Source organism: Bemisia tabaci, chromosome 10 (genome assembly GCF_918797505.1).
Source record: "Bemisia tabaci chromosome 10, PGI_BMITA_v3".
NCBI lineage: Eukaryota > Metazoa > Arthropoda > Insecta > Hemiptera > Aleyrodidae > Bemisia > Bemisia tabaci.
The window spans coordinates 25,293,130-25,316,793 of NC_092802.1; the positions used below are offsets into that span (position 1 = coordinate 25,293,130).

Sequence of the window (23,664 nt, forward strand, 5' to 3'; positions counted from 1 at the left end):
CCGGGTGGAAAACTGGCTGATATCAACGAGACAAGTGACTTTGACCTAACTCCGGTTGATACGAACGAGACACGTCTAGCCAGGAGGGAAGTCGGAACCATGTTGAAATCGGACGCGTTTCTGTACAGGATGACCACCAAGTACGCCGACTTGAAAGACTTTGTGTACCTCGATCTGGAGACGAGAACTCCGTACGAATTTCACATTGCCCGTGAGCGGGTGATGAGCTACCCGCTCGTGTACTTCACGCTGCGGAATTCGTTTTACTCCGACGCTGTCAACGATTTGCTATCCAGACTTTTGGAGGGTGGTGGCTTTTCCGCCGATGTGATTGGTCAGTACATCGTGTTGGACCATAAAAGGTTCGAGGAGAGGGAAAATGACGGAGCGCCTAGACCTTTCACCCTCACTGATCTGATGCTCGCTTTCGACGCTCTGGTCGCTGGATGGGTTTTGAGTGGTTTTTTCTTCGTCTCTGAACTGCTACGGCAGTTTTGAATATTATTATTTAACTTTCATTAAAGATAGGCGATCTTATCATGATTGATTTAAAAGATCAACACTTACTTTAAGCTTTTTAATGACCTTGAATTTTCTAATCAAACAGAGAATCCTTGGTTTAAAACCACTTCTACCATAATAGGTATAAATCTATGGTTAACCCCGCAGATTTCTGAACATTGTCCAAAATAAACACCCAACCGATTAACTGTAAAATTTAACTGACACCTTAAACATAAATTTTATTTTAGTTTAAAAGTTAGTGATTAAATTAAATGTATATAAATTTAAAATTTGAAAGATATAAATACTCCGCAAACCTTTCGGCTTGCTAAAATCTTAGCGAAATCGAAAATTACATTCATTGGAAAAAAAAACACATTGGATCTAGAGTCCAGACTCTTGAAAACGTTGACAAGAAAACGGACTCTTGATTCAATCAGATTTAAGCTTAAATCAAAAGGAAATCCGCTCAAATAAGAGGCTTGGTTCTTGATTTAAGGTAGATTCTGATTGAATCAAGAGTACTTTTTCTTGTCGATGTTTTTAAGAGTCTGGACTCTAGATCCAATGTGTTTTTTTGCCCCTTGCCCTCCAAGCCCCTCGAATGTAATTTTCGATTTCACTGAGATTTTAGCACGCCGAAAGGTTCACTGGAAAAAAAAACACATTGGATCTAGAGTCCAGACTCTTGAAAACATTGACAAGAAAAAGGACTCTTGATTCAATCAGATTTAAGCTTACATCAAAAGGAAATCCGCTCAAATTAAGAGGCTTGGTTCTTGATTTAAGCTTAAATCTGATTGAATCAAGAGTGATTTTTCTTGTCGATGTTTTTAAGAGTCTGGACTCTAGATCCAATGTGTTTTTTTTTTTCCAGTGAACCTTTCGGCGTGCTAAAATCTTAGTGAAATCGAAAATTGCATTTGAGAGGCTTGAAGGCTTAGGGGCATAAGTTCAGTTATTGCTATTTTGAGAAACACGTGTTTGAAGTTTAGAAACTACATGGATCCTCATGGCGGAGAGAAAGTTCAAACTGACTTTTTGATGCTTCAAAATCGGAATTGAAGAGCACATTTTTTACGGGATATGCATTAAGACTAGTTTTACTTGAAATCATTAATAACTCGATTTTTTCAAAAACTCTATGCGCCTTGGCCCCCAAGCCCCTCATTTTATTGTTAATTGTTTCATGATAAAAACAAATTTGTAAAGACTAAGGCAGTTTGTAAATGACTTCTTAAATTTGTTCTATTGTAAGTTGAAAATAAATAAATAAAAAAAGTTTCGAATACTCAGAAGCAAACTCGTTCAAAAACTGTCATATTAAAACTATGGACTCTACAATTCTTTATCACACGTCTGTTTACTCTACAACTTTTTATTCATTTTATTTCCTTAAAATAAGCAAAAATAAAGGGAAGAAATCAAACTGACATACACTAGCTACAAAAGAAAGAGCTTAGCGGTAGTGAAGAGACGAATAACACTATAAAAATTTAAAACCAAAACTATGAAATATAAGCAGAGCAGATAGGACAAAATTTGAGGCACGGAAAGAAAGCTCATGACAAGGAGGAATTTTGCCCAATTTGGCCTTCCGGTACACAGTGGAACGAAGTAAGTGGATCGAAGAACGAGGTCGGACATGAAATTTGTGGCTAAAATATCAAATTTTTACGTTTATTTCGGCACAAGTTCAGTTTCCAAGGGTGTTTCCGAAAGACTTCTCACGAAAAAAAACTGATGGAGTCACTCCTAGACTTTTTGTTTCATATTTTCAAAAATATAAGCTTTCAAAGTTTCCTGATTTAGTCCGACTTCTCCTATTGACTCGCTCTAATGTGTGATAGTCACACGGGACCTGAATTAATAGTGCGTTTTTGACTGACATCACTTCACGGATGGCTACGGATGATGCTCGTCTTTATTACTAATAGTAGAGTAAATTTTAACCCTTCCATGCTTTAATGCTATTACCGTATATTGATGGCCTAAATGCGAAGTCACGTATCCCCATTTCGGTGTTTTGACATTTTCGCTTCTATTTCATTTTATCGTTCAGAGACAAGCCAACATCATATCTTGGAAGGTGCTACCGTGCTAGGTCTTTTTTCCTAATTTTTTTTTCTTGCCTCAGGTTTACCTAATACTTTTTTCCTACTCGTTTCTTGTCCCATTACAGTAAGTCCTGCGAGTGAGATGTCCAACTAGCTTTTTTCCGACGGGTGTTTGTCACAATAATCCAATAATAATTGAAACGTGAACATGAGTAGAGCAGTGGGAAATGTTTCAGAATGTGTAAAATTTCCTCAGCGAGCCGAATACAAGCGCGTGAACAGGACACAGCACAATCTGAGCCTTCTATACCCTCAATTATAGGTACAAGGAAGAAGATGAAGCTCCACTACTTGCGGGCATGCGGTCACAACTTTAACTTGTGAGGTACCTATGATGTTTTTTTAAAATTGAATTTTGGACAAATAATACCTCTAGAAAAAAAGCCAATAGGACATATCACTTGTAAGACTAACCGTGATGGGACGAAAAACGAGTAAGAAAAAAGTATTAGGAAAACTTGCAGAAGGAAACGATGTTTTAGGAAGAATAACTTGCCACCATCTTGGAATCCACACGGAATATTTTGCCGACAGGAACGAAAAATCAATGAAGTTTTCGAGAAATTAAGTGGACTAGTTTTTCAGAGAGAATATAAATCATGACAGAAAGTCTTATTTCGCAGTTTGGTCATCAATATGAGTCTTCCGGCATAGTTCAATACATATGTTTCGATAAAAAACTAATTTTCAGGGAAACTTGTGAATATTTTCCTGACGCGAAATTTCAGAGAATTTTATCCTCAGTTTCATCGAAAGTAATCGGAAATGTTAAAGCGAAATGATCGAATCTTTCCTCAAAATCGAAAGACATTTGGCAACTTTCAAGGGTTCATGCGTTGTTTTACCTAAGTGTGGCAGCACCGAGTGCAATGGAGAATTAAGAACAACTTTCCTTACGCACGACCAACATGAATTCGAAGTTTAGCGACGATATGGTCATCACCGGTCACTGAAAACGCCTTCATGTTGCAGTGCTATGCAATAGACTACACCCATGCAGTAATAGTCGTATCGCGAAGGAAAGGTTGTTGTGACGGGATGAATTGAAGGAGCTTCGATGAACCTTGATCAACGGTATCGACTATGCATCAAATGCCCAGAGATAACTACATACCAATTGAATTGTAAGTAACGCGGTTAAGCATAATGTGACTTGAATGGAAACTTAAGTTGTTCAGTTCAGAGGGAAAACCGGCCCGAAGTTAAAAATATCGTTTTTCAGTTTTTAACGCTGCACACTTTCAAGTATTCTCGAGAGCATTGAGTCAATGTTTCAAGACATAGTTTGCATTTTTCTTGATGTTATTTTAAGCGCTTGAAATCAATCGTTTTGGAGGTTGACAACAGCGCAGCAGCAAACTGTTCACAGCGTTTACCTACTTCGAATGATCCGAATCTTGCTGTCGAACTTCCCATCGCTACAAAAGAGTCAAAGAGCCTGCCAGGAAATGGGTTTTTTGCCATTTTTTGGAAAAGCAGTGCTTTCGTTCAAAGTCCCAAACAAAACTTTTTGATGGGACGATTCTCCAATGACAGTTTTAGCTTGAGTTTAACGCTTATTTTGGCAATACATCGTTGCAAAGTTCACATTTTTGACCATTAAAAAAACAATAATATTTCTAAGTTTCTCGATGGAAAAAAACAACTTCAGTCAAACTTTTTTTTCCTCTCTGGGGCACAATCTCATCGGCTAAGGTTACTACATTACGATGCAGTAATTAATCGTAATAAAACGTTGAAAAGTAAATACGAGGTGTCCTGAACCACCCGTGCTTTCCTCGGTTTTCGGCCTCTTGATGTCTGGGACTGGAAATTCAATACTGCCGTGCTAAGAAAAAACGCCGTATGAGCCTTCAGATATTGCTATATTTCCTTCCATAAAAGTCAATTTTACCCGAAAAATGTGAATAGTTTTTTCAAATTCCTCAGATAATTTTGTTCGGGATTTGATGTAAAAAATCTGAAAATGTCAGGGAAAACTATGCAAAACTTTCCTCGCAAATAAATGTTTAATTCCAGAAAATTTGATAACTCCCGAATGTTAATACGGCATTTTCCTTAGCACGGCAGAATAGGGGATGGCCATAAGGGAGGCTGAGAAACTTTGAAACCACAGAGGTCGACAGAGGCGGATCCCGATATCTGGCAACACTGGCTGTCCTCCACTTGATACTATGTTGAATAATCGATTCATGTTAGAGCTTAATAGCCCCTTCGAAAATCGATAAATTTCCATAGGTTAAATGGAGAAAAAGCGATGATGCCAATTTGCTGGATCCGCCGATGTAATAGTCCGATTCCTGAGATTTACTCCCGATTCAACTCATTCTGAACATCATCCAACTCGAAAAAACCGAGAGAAAAGCCTGGCGCTGGTGGTTCGAGACACCTTGCACCAACTTTACAACTTTATATCTCGACTAATCTCTAAATCATACCTTGTAGCAAAAATGGTTTTAATATCAAAATAACGGCAACTGAGTTACTTCTGCTCCTTAAAAAAATAAGATCAATTAAAGTTGCATTTTACACTGGAAAAAAAAACACATTGGATCTAGAGCCCAGACTCTTAAAAACATCGACAAGAAAAAATATGTACTCTCGATTCAATCATATCTAAGCTTAAATCAAGAACCCAGTCTCTTAATTTGAGCGGATTTCCGTTCGATTTAAGCTTAAATCTGATCGAATCAAGAGTATTTTTTCTTGTCAATGGTCTCAAGAGTCTGGACTCTAGATCCAATATGTTTTTTTTTCCCAGTGTAGCTGAAGAACTTTAAAATATTAGCTGTCTAGTGGGTAAAATTTTTAATTTATTTATTTTACTAGCTTTTGAGTGGAATAAGACGGGGTAGGGCTTCTCACGCCAAGATCACAGTCAAAACACGAATGCATTTAATTATGCAATTTATACGCATTTAATTATACGCGGTGATAACGCTTTGATACAAGTATTCGTACTCCATGGACAAGCGTGTTGCATTGAAAAAATGTAAGGCGCTCCGGTCCATGAAGCAGAGCACCCAGCAGCCATGCCGCGCCGTTGAGGATGTGCCAAGATGAAATTCTCTAATGAATATGCACTAATAAGCCATGAAACGTTGTCAAATTTCCATAGACGGATCAAGAATTTACGGGTAAATTTTTAGATATTTTACCTCCGATTTTTCGGAGAATTTGGTTCGTAATTTTATCTGAAGAGGAGCTTTCAAAGTTGAGATAGTAATGGAGGGGATATCTCAAGTTACCTTGAGAGTCCACCTCTACCTCAAGAAAGAACTCTCTATGCAAAGAGAGGGGGGGGGGGGGCTAATATATAAGCAGGGTTGCCGTGTTTTCAGTTTTGGAGTCCCCAAACAAAGTGGCTTTTTTTGGAACTTTGGAGTTAATTATTTCACAGAAAACCAGTGGCACCATCGCGTTTCTTGCAAAATTTTACATAGATCAGTACTTAAATCGCAAATTCCTGACACACGCAAGAGCTCCATTACAATCCCTCAAAATCCTTTCTATAATTCAGGAAATAACGTGCCTACGAGATCTATTTTCCTTGTTCTTTTTTGAAACATATTAGTAATTTTCGGGTGGTCTTAACATCATAGAAATCCCGGGAAAGGCATTCACGAAAAGTGGCCAAAGAATGGGAACCTGGCAATGGTACTATCCTTATGTCAGGACACTCAAGGTGTATAAGAGGAATTTGACAGTCGTCGCTTTCGCATGGAGACATCAAATTGTTGATTTTATTCCCGATTTCAGTCATCCGGAAATCAAAGTTGACGCGCTTTTGTATTACCATGAGAAAGAATAAATGAAAAAAATATATTGAAAAATATGCATTGGCTCAGGAATTACAAAGAAAAAGTGCGTAAGTTTTCGATACCCTGTATATAACTTTCATCTTCACCTCTAGACGAGAGAAACTCGAGGGCATAGGAAAAAGACCACCGTCTGAATCAGTGGCGTAGCGTGCTTTGCGATATATCGATTGATCTACCATTTAAACTTATGGAAAAGGGTCGATAAATCTCGATAAGTAGTGTGTTTGCAAGGAACACCATGATAATCGATTCCTTACCGTAGCTTCAAATGGGATAATATCGATAGCTGATTATCACGCCTCGCCTTTGAAGAGGGCGAGTTTGCAACCTGGTCTCCATTCAGTTTGCTTGATTCTTTTGAGTTTACAATCGTTGAATTGAAGTATTAAAAAACCTAACGGCATCTTTCCACCACTTATGTCCGTCAATTCGCTGTCCCTCTGACGTAAGGTCGTACCTCAATTTGCACGTGAGCCCTATTCTACATTTAAGTCCATGCGTTCTCAGGCTCAAGTGGAAATCGTGATACGCCCTTACGTCAGAGGAGCGACGATTTTTACTCTCGCCGAACAGTGGATCGAGTCAATTAGAGAGCTCGGACATAAAATTTTTGACTAAAACTGCAAATTTTGATGTGTATTTAGTGACGCTGTAGGCATTGAGGGGTGCTACTAGAAAAAAATTTGAAAACCCATAGAACCACTTTTGGAACCTCAAAGTTTTGTATAAACGGAGTTATGAGCGTAAAGTATTTCCAAATTCTGCCCAACCTCTCCGATTGACTCGATCCATTGTGTGCCGTTAAAGTTTTTTTCCAATCCAATTATAATAAAAGCACCTTACTTCGGCACTATTAACCATTGCGAGCTTAATCTATTCTGAAAGCTACAAATAAAATAAAATTACATACCGATCAGATCAGCGGTGCGCAGCTCAATGCAGACGATTCTGTAAAAGAAAGCGCAAAAGAAAAGCTTACTATCTAAGTAAAACAAGGCACTGATATTCTTGCAAAAGTAAAATTTTGTGCAGGGACGATTAGAAGTATAGTGAGCTACAGACTGGTTGCTGGAAATGCACCACTACGCAGAGGAAAGTTAATTTCAAAATCACAAGAGACCGATGCTTCTTCGTTGTATTTAGGGGAACACCATTATTGCATCTTGGAATCGATTAATTGCGCTAAGCAAGGGTTGCAGAACGTTTTTAGCCTTCCTATTTTTAAAATTTGTCTTCCCTTTATAAAAATCCCCTTCTCCCTCAAATTTTCACAAAAATGACTTTCCTATGGCTCTGCACGTATGAAGTTCCGCGATTTGGCGAAAAACACGTGCTTGTTACCGCAATAGTGTTTAAAAAAATCGAGATTTTACAGGCTTTCCAATGGTGTTTTCAGAGCCTTTCCATTTTCACAAGCGACCGATCGCGATCCACTCGGTCGCGTGGTCGAGAAGCTTTTGCACTCCTGAAAGCCCTAAAAGTATAACATTTACTACTACAACTAGTTCTAATACTAGTAGTTGTATAGTGGCTTTGTTATAGATTTAATTCAATGATATGAGACAAAGAAGAATCAATTTTTCCGGTTTGTTCGGGCTGCAGATATTGCCGAAAAACTGTTTCATCACTTCGACGAGTAAACGCGGACAAGACGTATCGCGGAGAAAACGCGATTTTTTTTAGCAGTTTTGTAAAACAAAAGAAAAATTACAACGTGATTTGCACATTGCGGCAAACACAAACTATTTTACGGATATTGAAAAGGTGCAAAAATTGAATAATTATCTCGTCAACATCTCGGAAAAATTCAATTGATAACGATAAGAGCGTAACATTAATACTCGTCAGTAATTTGAGAGGCGAAAAGCTAAGATTTTCCTTCATTTCCGCGGGATACCACATCACATGCCTACTCCGGAGATCGAATAGTTGCGCGCTTGATTTCCGCATTTACCGATGCGCCGCGCCGCGCCAATGCAAGTATGATGCCTTCATTCATATACTTTGATATGTAGTTAAAAGGCTGAGATTATCCTTCATTTACGCGTGATACCATAGCACATACCTACTACGGCATTCGAATATTTGTTCGCTTCATTTCCGTTTGTAAAAGCGTGAGAAATCGCGCGATTTTAATCTCGGTATCGCGAGAAATGCGCAATTTTTCATAGGTTGCGGTATCAAAAAAAGAAAGAGGAATACGCGGTAATCACCACAATATCCCGGCCCGACAAATACGCAATTATTTCAGCGACATTTTAAATTGATTAAAATCATGCGTTATTCGCCTCGATGTCGTGGCGGATACTCATATTCCGTAACGGTTGATGAATACCACTAATGATGGTGGGAAAATCATATCAATCGCAGAAAATACCTGAATTTAAAATTATGCCAGCAAAATGTTTATGAGCGAAGTAAATTCAGATAGGAAAAAAGCTATGATTCTCCTTCAATTTCCCAAGATACCACATACCTACTCCGGAGTTCGAATAGTTGCTCCCCTGAATTGCGCGCGTTAAAAAGTGAGAGATTTCGTGAATTTCATCTCAGTATACCGCAAGACGCACGAGATACTTGTAGAGGTGTCGTCAGCTAAGTTGACGGTTGTTTACTTTCGGTTTGCAAGCGCCAACGACGAAGGGCCTCTGAACAAAACGGGGCGTTCGCTACTATCCACATTGAAAACATCAGTCTCATGCTCGTATCGTAAAAAAAACTATTTATCAGTTATGATTTGCGACTTTTTTGTGGTTGTGATTCTGGCCGAAAATTAAAGTGTTACAAGGTTTGAAAGTATTAAAAAACTTATCTAAGCTTGTGTTCTTGCTTTTGAGAGAGCCACATGCTTTCATGTGGATAGTAGTGACGCGAAAACGCCTGCAAACCGGAAGTAAACAACCGTCAATTTGGCTGACGACACATCTACCGGGTTCGTACATTTCTTGAATATTACGCGCTTTTCATCTCTCCGTATCCGGCAAAAAGCGGTTTTTCCTAGTATTTTAATAAAAAAAAAATTAGAAATTACGCGATGATCACTGCAGTATCGCGGCAAATATGAGATTGTTCCAGCGGTTTTTTTAAAATGATTGGAAATCATGGGTTATTTACCTCGATATCTTGACGGGGGCACAAATTTACATCGGTTGTTGAAGACCATTAATGATCACAAAATATTCATCTCAATCGCTGAAAATAAGCGAATTCCATATCAATGCGAGCATAATTTTTATGAACGTCGTAAATTCAGATAGAAGAAAAGCTATGATTCTCCTTCAATTTCTTGTGATACCACATGCCTACTCCGGAGTTCGAATAGTTGCTTGCTGGAATTCCGCGCGTTAAAAAATGAGAAATTGCGCGGGTTACTTCCCTGTATCGCGCGATTTCCGTGACATCTCCGGCGGATTCTTTACACCAAAGGAAATTACGCGCTTTTCATCTTGGTATAGCGGGAATGGGCGATTTTTCTGACGACATTGAAGAAAATATGAGAAATAACGCATTGATTTTGCAGAATCGTTAAGAGTTACTCGTTAATCACTTTTATAACGCGCGGGATATAGGCGAGGCTTCTAGCGGTTGATTAAGATCGCAAAACATCACCAGATCTTCACGTCAATATCACGGATATTACGCGTATTATACATCGATGCGAGTAAAATATTCACAAACATCACTAACTTCAGTTATGCGAAAAGCTAAGATTTTCCTTCAATTTCCTTCGATGCCACATACCTACGGAGTCAAAATGTGCTTGAGGGAATCAACACAACCGCATTAGCATCGGGAACAACTAGTTGGATTAAAATTCCCTAACTTTTTTTTCGAAATTCCCTGTCATTCCCTATAATTTCTCTCCGTCCTTACGAATTTCCTGCCAATGCTCGATTTCACAGATTTTCGCATCCGCATTCTTTACAAAATCACTGAAAAAATTGCTATTTTTCGGGATACTGCAATGGAAAAAAAAAACTAAAGGGGTTGATATGTGCGAGTTAATGACGCGCCTTATCAACACATTGTGTTGGAGCTCACTGCTTGTTTTTTTTTTTTTTTTTTTTTTTCGGTGTGGGATGAGAACCGAGTGTTTCCTTATGATTATAAGAATCTAAGAATCTGGTGCAAAAATCGTTTACTACTCGCGATGTTAAGATGAAAATCGCGTAATCTCTCACTTTTTACAAAACCGCTGCATAACTTATGAATGTCAGGCGGTGTTATGCTCGCTTCATTAAATGAGGAAATCAAGCGCATAACTTTTCAAACTCCGGAGTCGGTATGTGGTATCGCACGGAATTAAAGGAAAATCTTAATTTAGTGCCGGTCTCAAATTACTGACGTACATGGATATTTTACTCCCGCTATCCAAATCGCGTATTTTCCGCAGGCCCGCCACATCTCATCTCGGGCCCTGGTTCCAGCTTTAAAGTCTGGGCCCCATGACTGCCACCCCCACCCCCCCTTACCGCAAGAAAAACAAATTGTAATATCATGAAAATTAACATTGTTAGAATAAAAATAAAGTAAATAAATGCTTATTACATTTTACGAGCACTTACACACACATGCACTACACACTATATTATGATTGCACTACATATGCGCAATACTGAAGACGTACAAAAATTCTAATTTGAACAATAGTCCACGATGTTTTTTTTTTTTTTGCTTCAAAATTGGACGTATTTCTATCAAACGGAACTATGAGCATTCAGACATGAGCCCTGGAACCCATAAGAATAGGTGCATAACAGAGCTCACGTCATAATGTACATACTTCCGTTCGATAGAAATACGTCCAATTGTGTTCGCATACCCATTTTGTAACGCTCTATGGGCCGAAAGTAGAAATAGTGATAAAGTGGAATCGTTCCATTCTAGGTTCAAACTTAGGAATTCATGAACAGTTGTGATGGCTTCTAGGGCGTCTGGACACGAGATCCTCTCCTCTTCGGCCTCTGTTGCTGTCGCTCAGGTCGTTATAACCGATCATCACATCTGTTGGGACGAGAAAACTCCGTCGCTATGACCGATATGTCGTTATATGCGAGGTCGTTACAACCGATACATAAATACATTGAGTGAATGGGATATCAGACGGGACGGACCAGTTTACATCGTTATGCCCGATATGTCGTTATATCCAATGTCGTTAAATCCGATATCCCCGGTATTTCAATTGTAATCTCCCTTCGCATTTCTAATGCGCAATGATACAAGTATTTGAACTCTCCGGAAAACGTGAGGAATCACGCCTAGTTTGAAGGCGTTTTCAAAACAGCCAAGTTCCGATACCCGGATTATCGCTTTGCATAGTTCATATTCTTTTGTTTTATTCCGTAACACTTGTTAATTTTTAATCCTCGTATAAAAACCACCCATTTGCTAAATACAATTCTACATAGAGCGCACTTCAGCGATGCATTCACGACTGCAAAAGTGTCAAAAGAAATCGAAAAGGCCAGCGTGAATGAAGGCTATTTCAATTGTAATCTTCCTTCGCATTTTTAAGGCGCAATGATACAACTATTTGAACTCTCCGAAATGCGTGAGGTATTACGGCGCGTTTGAAGTTGTTTTCAAAGCAGCCAAATTCCGATAATCGGATTATCGTTTTGCATAGTTCATATTATTTTGTTTTTATTTCTAACCACTTGTTTATAAATAATCCTCCTATAAAAATTACCAATTTGCTATAGACAATTCTAGGGGAAGCGCACTAAAGATATGCATTCAAGACTGCAAAAGTGTCAAAGGAAATCGAAAAGGCCAGCGTGAATGAAGGCTATTTCAATTGTAATCTTCCTTCGCATTTTTAAGGCGCAATGATACAACTATTTGAACTCTCCGGAATGCGTGAGGTATCACGCCTCGTTTGAAGGCGTTTTCAAAACAGCCAAGTTCCGATACCCGGATTATCGTATTGCATATTTCATAATCTTTTGTTTTATTTCCTACCATTTGTTTTTGTTTTTTTCAATCCTCCTATAAATACTACTCATTTGCCTAGGAATTTGACAGTCGTCGCTTTCGCATGGAGACATCAAATTGTTGATTTTATTCCCGATTTCAGTCATCCGGAAATCAAAGTTGACGCGTTTTTGTATTACCATGAGAAATAATAAATGAAAAAAATATATTGAAAAATATGCATTGGCTCAGGAAATACAAAGAAAAAGTGCGTAAGCTTTCGATACCCTGTATATAACTTTCATCTTCACCTCTAGACGAGAGAAACTCGAGGGCATAGGAAAAAGACCACCGTCTGAATCAGTGGCGTAGCGTGCTTTGCGATATATCGATTGATCTACCATTTAAACTTATGGAAAAGGGTCGATAAATCTCGATAAGTAGTGTGTTTGCAAGGAACACCATGATAATCGATTCCTTACCGTAGCTTCAAATGGGATAATATCGATAGCTGATTATCACGCCTCGCCTTTGAAGAGGGCGAGTTTGCAACCTGGTCTCCATTCAGTTTGCTTGATTCTTTTGAGTTTACAATCGTTGAATTGAAGTATTAAAAAACCTAACGGCATCTTTCCACCACTTATGTCCGTCAATTCGCTGTCCCTCTGACGTAAGGTCGTACCTCAATTTGCACGTGAGCCCTATTCTACATTTAAGTCCATGCGTTCTCAGGCTCAAGTGGAAATCGTGATACGCCCTTACGTCAGAGGAGCGACGATTTTTACTCTCGCCGAACAGTGGATCGAGTCAATTAGAGAGCTCGGACATAAAATTTTTGACTAAAACTGCAAATTTTGATGTGTATTTAGTGACGCTGTAGGCATTGAGGGGTGCTACTAGAAAAAAATTTGAAAACCCATAGAACCACTTTTGGAACCTCAAAGTTTTGTATAAACGGAGTTATGAGCGTAAAGTATTTCCAAATTCTGCCCAACTTCTCCGATTGACTCGATCCATTGTGTGCCGTTAAAGTTTTTTTCCAATCCAATTATAATAAAAGCACCTTACTTCGGCACTATTAACCATTGCGAGCTTAATCTATTCAGAAAGCTACAAATAAAATAAAATTACATACCGATCAGATCAGCGGTGCGCAGCTCAATGCAGACGATTCTGTAAAAGAAAGCGCAAAAGAAAAGCTTACTATCTAAGTAAAACAAGGCACTGATATTCTTGCAAAAGTAAAATTTTGTGCAGGGACGATTAGAAGTATAGTGAGCTACAGACTGGTTGCTGGAAATGCACCACTACGCAGAGGAAAGTTAATTTCAAAATCACAAGAGACCGATGCTTCTTCGTTGTATTTAGGAAAACACCATTATTGCATCTTGGAATCGATTAATTGCGCTAAGCAAGGGTTGCAGAACGTTTTTAGCCTTCCTATTTTTAAAATTTGTCTTCCCTTTATAAAAACCCCTTCTCCCTCAAATTTTCACAAAAATGACTTTCCTATGGCTCTGCACGTATGAATTTAAAACACGTGCTTTTTACCGCAGTAGTATTTAAAAAAAATCGAGATTTTACAGGCTTTCCAATGGTGTTTTCAGAGCCTTTCCATTTTCACAAGCAACCGATCGCGATCCACTCGGTCGCGTGGTCGAGAAGCTTTTGCACGCCTGAAAGCCCTAAAAGTATAACATTTACTACTACAACTAGTTCTATTACTAGTAGTTGTAGTGGCTTTGTTCGATTTAATTCGATGATATGAGACAAAGAAGAATCAATTTTTTCGGCTTGTTCGGGCTACAGATATTGCCGAAAAACTGTTTCATCACTTCAACGAGTAAACGCGGACAAGTATCGCGGAGAAAACGCGATTTTTTTTAGCAGTTATGTAAAAAAAAAGAAAAATTACAACGTGATTTCCACATTGCGGCAAACACAAACTATTTTACGGATATTGAAAAGGTGTAAAAATTGGATAATTATCTCGTCAACATCTCGGAAAAATGCAATTGATAACGATACGAGCGTAACATTAATACTCGTCAGTAATTTGAGAGGCGAAAAACTAAGATTTTCCTTCATTTCCGCGGGATAACACATCACATGCCTACTCCGGAGATCGAATAGTTGCGCGCTTGATTTCCGCATTTACCGATGCGCCGCGCCGCGCCGCGCCAATGCAAGTATGATGCCTTCATTCATATACTTTGATATGTAGTTAAAAGGCTGAGATTATCCTTCATTTACGCGTGATACCATACCACATACCTACTCCGGCATTCGAATATTTGTTCGCTTCATTTCCGTTTGTAAAAGCGTGAGAAATCGCGCGATTTTCATCTCGGTATCGCGACATATGCGCAATTGTTCAAAGAAAGAAAGAGAAATACGCGATAATCACCACAATATCCCGGCCCGACAAATACGCAATTATTTCAGCGACATTTTAAATTGATTAAAATCATGCGTTATTCGCCTCGATGTCGTGGCGGATACTCATATTCCGCAACGGTTGATGAATACCACTAATGATGGTGGGAAAATCATATCAATCGCAGAAAATACCTGAATTTAAAATTATGCCAGCAAAATGTTTATGAACGAAGTAAATTCAGATAGGAAAAAAGCTAGATATATATATAAAGTCGCTTTATAACGCACTCTGGCGTTCTACGACACCCAAGCGCCACATATGCCTGTCTTCCCAGAGGTTATCGGGCAACTGACACCGCAACATCTCTTCGTCAACGCCCTGCCGCCAACCCTTTACGGGACGTCCCCGTCGCCTCTTCCCAGGTGGTACCCAATCCAAAACTTGTTTGGGCAACCTCTCCTCCGACATTCTTTGCACATGTCCATACCAGCATAACTGCCTGGACATGACGTCGTGCACGATATCTTTCTCAACCTTCATCACCTGGCGAATTCTCTCATTACGGACACGGTCCCGTCTCGAAATGCCGGCAGATCGCCGCCAAAAATCCATTTCAGTTGCCCTCAACATTTCTTGCGTTCTTTTCGTCAAAGGCCACACTTCACTACCATAGAGCACGATACTTTTAACGATGGCGTCATATATCCGGTGCTTGTTTGCCTTTGAGATGCTCTGATCCCAGAGCACCCCGTTCAGCATCGCGATGGCTCTCCTGCCCTGGATGATCCTGTCCTTAATTGCTCTATCCATCCTTCCATCCTGATCGAGCCAAACACCGAGATACTTATACTCGTCACACTCTTCGATGCGCCGTCCATCCTCAAGCTCTATGCTTTGCCGTTGATGCGCTGCTCCCACGACCAGCTTCTCTGTCTTGGACACACTAACGTCCATGCCCCATTTCCGATATTCTTCGACCAACTTCCGCGTCATGTAATCTGCATCTTCCTCATCTTGAGCTACAACGATCTGGTCATCGGCAAAGCATAGAGTATAAAGGGTCTGCCCATCAAGGAGTGGAACGCCCATTCCTGCAACCTTCTTTTTCCATTCCTCTAAAACGTGCTCTAGGTATACCTTAAATAGTGTTGGTGACAAACAACAGCCTTGTTTTAGCCCTTCTGTGACGAAAAAACCTCCGGACAACTCTCCACGACATTTAATTTTTGCTATCGTCCCGTTATAAAATGATTTAATTGCCCCCACAAGTCCTTTGCTAAAACCCCTTTTTTCCAAGGCTTCCCAAAGCTTCACTAACGGCACGCTGTCATAAGCTTTCTGAAGATCCACAAACACCAAGTGCAGCTCCTGGCTGACCGCCCTTTTCTTCTCGATGACCTGGGTAATGGTGAACAAATGGTCGACGGTAGACCTACCGGCTCTAAAACCAGCCTGTTCTTCGGCTTCCTGGCCGCTCCAAACCTCTTCGACCTTTGCCTTGAGAATTTTACCGTAGACCTTGCTCAAGGTTCCTGTGACCGATATACCTCTGTAGTTGTCGCAATCTTGCTTACTACCTTTCTTATGACTGGGAGTAATCCAAGATTCCTTCCAATCCTTTGGTATTTCGGAACCATGCAAACAGTCTTGCATAAGTTTCCTCAGATGTTCAAATAGTTTACTGGTACCACATTTTATCAACTCCGCCGGTATACCCCCAGGTCCAGGAGCTCTGCGAGTTTTCAACTCCCTCACAGCCTTCACTACATCTTGGAGCTGGATCTCCACGTTGGAATCTTCTTTAGTGCTTATGACTCCGCCTTGAAACTCGGGTCGCCTCTCCGTTAATAAATCTTTAAAATAGTCCTCCATCTTGTCAATTGGTATCGGAGATATGATGTCGCGCATTTTATTCCGTCGCAACCCTTTAATCACTTTCCAGCCTTCCGTACTTTTCCGGCCTCCAAGGTAGGTATTTATCTTCATGCAGCTTTCTTCCCAAGCCTCATTTTTCTTCCGAGTGATTACCCGACGGACTCTTGCTTGAGCCTGTCTGTACATGATTTTATCATCCAACTTTTGGGAAGAGAGAAACTGATGATACCTATTCCTTTTCACATTTATTTCCTCCTCTACCTCCGCATCCCACCAGTACGGTTTTCTGTTATCATTTTTTTGATCAGAAACCCCCAGGGCCTCCGCTGCCGCCGAGTGAACGCAATTCTTAATGAATTCATACCGCTCTTCCGTACTGCCATCGCACGCATCTCCTAACTTTTCATCCAGGCGCTTTGCGTACAGAGCCTTGACACTCGGGTGCTTTAGGCTATCGATGTTGTACTGAACTTGATGTACGCGTTGTCGCTCCGGTTGTTGATTGTCGCCTTGATCGTTCTGCGACACACGAGCGGGAAAGGCTACATCCGCTCTGAGGAAATAGTGGTCACTACCGCAGGAGAGTCCTCTACATACCCTCACCTGCTGGATCTTCAGGTTTGTTACCTGTTTAACGAGCACGTAGTCAATGATGGATCTTAAGCCGCGGGTAGGTTGGACCCAAGTATATTTGTGAATATCCTTGTGTTGGTAGAACCCGTTCAATACTTTTAATTCCCTCTGCTCGCAAACGTCGATAATGCGGCTTCCGTTGTCGTTCACTGTAACTTCACCGAACGGGCCAACGATTTTACTGTTAACCCGGGATCCCGTTCTTCCATTTAGATCTCCCAACACAAGGACTTCTCTCCCAGGTCCTACCTTCACTACCTCCTCGTCCAGTTCTTCAAAAAACTGATCCTTAAGTGCGATGGTAGCATCATCATTGACCCCGTATACCCCCAAAACAGTGACTCTGTGACCGTGCATAGTTAGGTTCATCTTAATCATGCGAGCGTTGATGGCTTCCCAGTTCTTAATATTTTTTCGAAATTTTTTGCGGATCAGAATTGCGACACCCTGCTGTGCACGCTGATGTTTCGGCACTCCACTGTAGAATAAATCATAGTCCCCAAGGCTCTCTGATCCGTGGCCTTTTTTCTTCGTTTCCGTTATTACCGCCACGTCGATCCCGTTGTTCTTTATCTCCGATACCACTTCCGTCAGTTTCTTGGAAATGCCTTGCACATTCCAAGTACCAAAAGCGAGGGTCGTTTTCCGTAATCTAAGTCGAAGAGTCCGTTTGTTTCCATGGTTACCGAGGCATATGTTATTGGGTTTTTTGACATTGTACATTTTTTCCGAGGATCGGGGAGTCAGCCCGATGCCCCAACCCCCAACCTGGAGGACCAGGGTTTGATTTCGGAGTTACCTCTCCTAGACAGGTTGCTTTCACTACAGCTAAGAGCCCTGTCTACCCACCCCCTTTGAGGCAGGGGCTACCAGCTGGGGTCCGCAGGATTGCTAAACCTGTGACAGTACAGTCCCCCATACGGTTCCTAAAACCTAAAAAGCTAGATTCTCCTTCAATTTCCCAAGATACCACATACCTACTCCGGAGTTCGAATAGTTGCTCCCCTGAATTGCGCGCGTTAAAAAGTGAGAGATTTCGTGAATTTCATCTCAGCATACCGCTACCGCAAGACGCACGAGATACTTGTAGAGGTGTCGTCAGCTAAGTTGACGGTTGTTTACTTTCGGTTTGCAAGCGCCAACGACGAATTTGGGCCTCTGAACAAAGCGGCGTTCGCTACTATCCACATTGAAAAGATCAGTATCATGTTCGTATCGTAAAAAAAAAACTATTTATCAGTTATGATTCGCGACTTTTTTGTGGTTGTGATTCTGGCTGAAAATTACGGTTTGAAAGTATTAAAAAACTTATCTAAGCTTGTGTTCTTGCTTCTGAGAGAGCAAGATATTTTCATGTGGATAGTAGTGACGCGAAAACGCCTGCAAACCGAAAGTAAACAACCGTCAATTTGGCTGACGACACATCTACCGGGTTCGTACATTTCTTGATTATTACGCGCTTTTCATCTCTCAGTATCGGGCAAAAAGCGGTTTTTCCTAGTATTTTAATTAAAAAAATTAGAAATTACGCGATGATCACTGCAGTATCGCGGCAAATATGAGATTGCTCCAGTGGTTTTTTAAAACGATTAGAAATCATGGGTTATTTACATCGATATCTTGACGGGGGCACATATTTACAACGGTTGTTGAAGACCATTAATGATCACAAAATATTAATCTCAATCGCTGAAAATACCTACGCGAATTCCATATCAATGCGAGCATAATTTTTATGAACGTCGTAAATTCAGATAGGAGAAAAGCTATGATTCTCCTTCAATTTCTTGTGATACCACATACCTACTCCGGAGTTCGCATAGTTGCTTGCTGGAATTCCGCGCGTTAAAAAATGAGAAATTGCGCGGGTTACGTCCCTGTATCGCGCGATTTCCGCGACATTTCCGGCGGATTCTTTAAACCAAAGGAAATTACGCACTTTTCATCTTGGTATAGCGGGAATGGGCGATTTTTCTGACGATATTGAAGAAAATATGAGAAATAACGCATTGATCAATGCAATTTCGCGGTAAAAGCGCGATTTTCCCAATGATTTTGTGGAATCGTTAAGAGTTACTCGTTTTTCACTTATATGACGCGCGGGATATAGGCGAGGCTTCTAGCGGTTGATTAAGATCGCAAAACATCATCTTCACGTCAATATCGCGGATATTACGCGAATCATACATCGATGCGAGTAAAATATTCACAAACATCACTAACTTCAGTTATGCGAAAAGCTAAGATTTTCCTTCAATTTCCTTCGATGCCACATACCTACGGAGTCTAAATGTGCTTGAGGGAATCACCACAACCGCATTAGCAGCGGGAACAACTAGTTGGATTAAAATTCGCTAACTTTTTTTCGAAATTCCCTGTCATTCCCTATAATTTCTCTCCCTCTTTACGAATTTCCTGCCAATGCTCGGTTTCAAAGATTTTCGCATCAGCATTCTTTACAAAATCACTGAAAAAATTGCTATTTTTCGGGATACTGCAATGGAAAAAAAAACACAGTTGATCTAGAGTCCAGACTCTTGAGAAAATTGACAAGAAAAAGGACTCTTGATTCAATCAGTGTGGGATGAGAACCGAGTGTTTCCTTAGGATTATAAGAATCTGGTGGAAAAAATCGTTTTTTCTATGATTTTTATTTTTAAATCGTTTCAGAAAATTTCCGGAAAACCTTCAGAAAACTACAGGAAGCTTCGTAAAACACATCGATTAAAAATAAAACATCAGTCGATGTGTGCAACGTTACAAACGGAGATAAATACGCTTTTATTCGCGCGCAGCCGTCGGTATTTTTGTTCATCCACGGCAGGCGCAATGATACAACTATTCGACCACGGATGTAGGCATGTTGCAGCCAGCCGGATTGAAGGCGCGTCAAACTGCGAAGATCACGCAGCCGCGTTCCCTTCCCTGGCTGTCGCAAAGCTGAAATCGCCGCAAACCTAAGAATACGCGTCATTATTTTCACTTTTTGCCCTGTTATACTATATTTAAATTGAAATATGTATTTCAACTATGACGATTCAAAAAATGTAATCGTATTTGATTCGTTTTTTGTTTGAAGAAAATGGAAAAACGAGAGTAACGCGTCGAAACTTTCTATGATTTTTATTTTTAAATCATTTCAGAAAAATTCCGGAAAACCTTCAGAAAACTACAGCAAGCTTCGTAAAACACATCGATTAAAAATAAAACGTTACAATCGGAGATAAATACGCTTTTATTCGCGCGCAGCCGTCGGTATTTTGGTTCATCCACGGCAGGCGCAATGATACAACTATTCGACCACGGATGTAGGCATGTTGCAGCCAGCCGGATTGAAGGCGCGTCAAACTGCGAAGATCACGCAGCCGCGTTCCCTTCCCTGGCTGTCGCAAAGCTGTAATCGCCGCAAACCTGAGAATACGCGTCATTATTTTCACTTTTTGCCCTGTTATACTATATTTAAATTGAAAGATGTATTTCAACTATAACGATTCAAAAAATGTAATCGTATTTGATTCGTTTTTTGATTGAAGAAAATTGAAAAACGAGAGTAACGCGTCGAAACTTTCTTTACCACTCGCGATGTTAAGATGAAAATCGCGTAATCTCTCACTTTTCACAAAACCGCTGAACAACTTATGAATGTCAGAACTCCGGAGTCGGTATGTGGTATCGCACGGAATTGAAGGAAAATCTTAATTTAGTGCCGGTCTCAAATTACTGACGTACATGGATATTATACTCCCGCTATCCAAATCGCGTATTTTCCGCAGGCCCGCCACATCTCATCTCGGGCCCTGGTTCCAGCTTTAAAGTCTGGGCCCCATGGCTGCCACCCCCCTCCTCCCTTACCGCAAGAAAAACAATTTGTAATATCATGAAAATTAACATAGTTAGAATAAAAATAAAGTAAATAAATGCTCATTACATTTCAGGCGATTATAAAAATATCATTCTATGCTAAAAATCTTAAAAAAATATATAAATCTTCATAGAAGTAAAAAGAATTCTACACTGCCAGCGTGTTTGTGAAAATGTATTCACCTTTTGCGAAATTTCCGGGGGAAAATGTTCCCTTTTTTCTTGCGAGACGAGACAAGTGTTACATAAATGAATACCTTTCAATTGAATGGGGCCCAAAGGGATATCTTTCTTTAAAGAAAATACATCAAAAGTTACGTTTTTTGTAGAGATATCATTTAAAACATTACTAAATATTAGAGAGGAAAATTATACTGCTTATCAAAGGAAAGAAAACAATTGTTGTATACGTACCAGCAGTAGGTTATCCAATTGCCCGACGCCAGGCTGAAAGCACTCACAACACTGTCACTGAAACTACACTAAAAAAATCGCCCATTATTTAAAAGATTAAAGTAGTGCTAAAAAAATTGCCCATCATTTAAAAGATTTAAGTAGTACTAAAAAAATTGCCCATCATTTAAAAGATTTAAGTAGTACAAAAAAAATTGCCCATTACTTAAAAGATTAAAGTAGTATTAATGTAGAATGAGGACACAGGCTCACTGCAGAGTGAACAAATTATAGGATAAACTATTCTAATTTCAATTCTGTCCATGTTAGGTTTTCCAAACGTATCGTGTCTTATAATCGTTAGCTTTATCTCTATAATATGAACGTATGCGAGTAATGCGTACTTGACGCTAAACGCCTGAGGCGCAAAGTGCTTCGGGGGGTTGCACCGGGAAGCGGTCCGGGTAACCTGGAATGGTTCAACGCAGCAATTAAAAAAACAAATTAGTTTATACAAAATTTACCGAAGCATATTATACTTAACAGAAATTGTAGATTAAAATAAGAAGATTGAACACTTTACATACTAAAAGCAACTTGTCTAGGAGGTAAATGGCGCTAAGTTCCTCATCCGATGATGAACCTGAGTCGTTTAAATGATTTTTTTTTTTTTTTTATTGCTCTCATCGGAAAAGGGGATAAAAGTTCTTCCGACTCAATTCATAGCTATTGGACTTTGTTCCACTGTTCTGTAGTCTCTCTCATCACAAAATTAAAAGTAAAAGTTCTTGCGACTCAATCTCGTAAAAATAGCTTTCCGTTCCACACCACTTTCATCTTAGTTCATTACTTTACATACTGATAACAAGGTGCTTGGATGGTGAATGGTACACACTTCCATAGGTGATAATGAATCTGAATCTTTGAAATCAACTTTGGTCTCTAGTCTCTCTCATCGCAAATTGAAGTATAAGTTCCTCCCACTCAACTCATAAATATTGAACCTTGTTCCACTGTTCTCTAGTTTCTTTGATCACAAAATTTTAATCGTAAGTAAAAGTTCTGGCAACTCGATCTCATAAAAAAATTGCTTTTCGCTCCACGCCACCTTCGTCTTAATTCATAGGTAACTTAGCATACTAATAAGAACATGCTTCTTCGATGGTGAATGGCGTGCACTCCTCCATCGAGTAATAAATCTGAGTCTTTGAAATCAATTTTGCTCTCTTCTCTTTCATCGGAAAATGAAGTAGAAGTTCTTCCAACTCAAATCATAGGTATTGGACTTCGTTCCACTGTTCTCTAATCTCTGTTATCTGTTCTCTAGTCTCTAGTCTCTCTCATCACAAAATTATAGGTAGAATTTCTTTCAACTCGATCTCATGAAAATAGCATTTTGTTTCACACTACCTTCGTCGTAGTTCATTACTTTACATACTGATTACAATATGCTCAGAATATGATTGGCGCACATTTTCGAATCTGAAAGTGAATCCGAGTATTTGAGATTCAGGTTTAATCTCTTATCTCTCTCATCGGAAAATGAAGTAAAAGTTATTTTCCCTCATCTTATGATCACAACTTTTCGTACCATAGTCATTTCGTCGTGGTTCATCACTTAACATTTTAGAAGCAGTATATGTAGATGGTTAATGGTGCACCTGCACCATTCTACAACTAGATTAAAGTAGTTTCTACCTATATATTGATATATGTTACCCTAAGAATGAGAGGTAAAAGATGAGAGGTAAAGGATGAGAGGTAAAGGATGAGAGGTAAAGGACGAGAGGTAAAGAATAAGAGGTAAAGAATAAGAGGTAAAGAATGGGAGGTAAAGAATAGGAGGTAAAGAATAGGAGGTAAAGAAGAAGAGGTAAAGAGGAAGAGGTAAAGAGGAAGAGGTAAAGAGGAAGAGGTAAGGAGGAAGAGGTAAATAGGAAGAGGTAAGGAGGAAGAGGTAAAGAAGAAGAGGTAAGGAGGAAGAGGTAAAGAAGAAGAGGTAAGGAGGAAGAGGTAAATAGGAAGAGGTAAAGAAGAAGAGGTAAAGAAGAAGAGGTAAAGAAGAGGTAAAGAAGAAAGGGTACAGAATAAGAAGGAAAGAACAGGAAGTAAAAAATAAGAGGTACGGAATAAAGAGGATGAGAAATTGATCATTATGAGATCT

At 39.7% G+C, this 23,664-nt stretch overlaps 1 protein-coding gene across 1 annotated transcript in view; it reads right to left on the bottom strand.

Moving 5' to 3' along the window:
* LOC109032317 (uncharacterized) overlaps positions 1-23,664 on the bottom strand; it is an 87,359-nt gene that overhangs the window by 44,379 nt on the left and 19,316 nt on the right. Inside the window, exons 2-4 of the mRNA XM_072305405.1 lie at positions 21,522-21,589; positions 13,494-13,531; positions 7,353-7,390 (exon numbers count right to left, since the gene is read on the bottom strand). The gene's annotated coding sequence lies outside the window, so the exon portion shown is untranslated. The remainder of the gene's footprint in view (positions 1-7,352; positions 7,391-13,493; positions 13,532-21,521; positions 21,590-23,664) is intronic.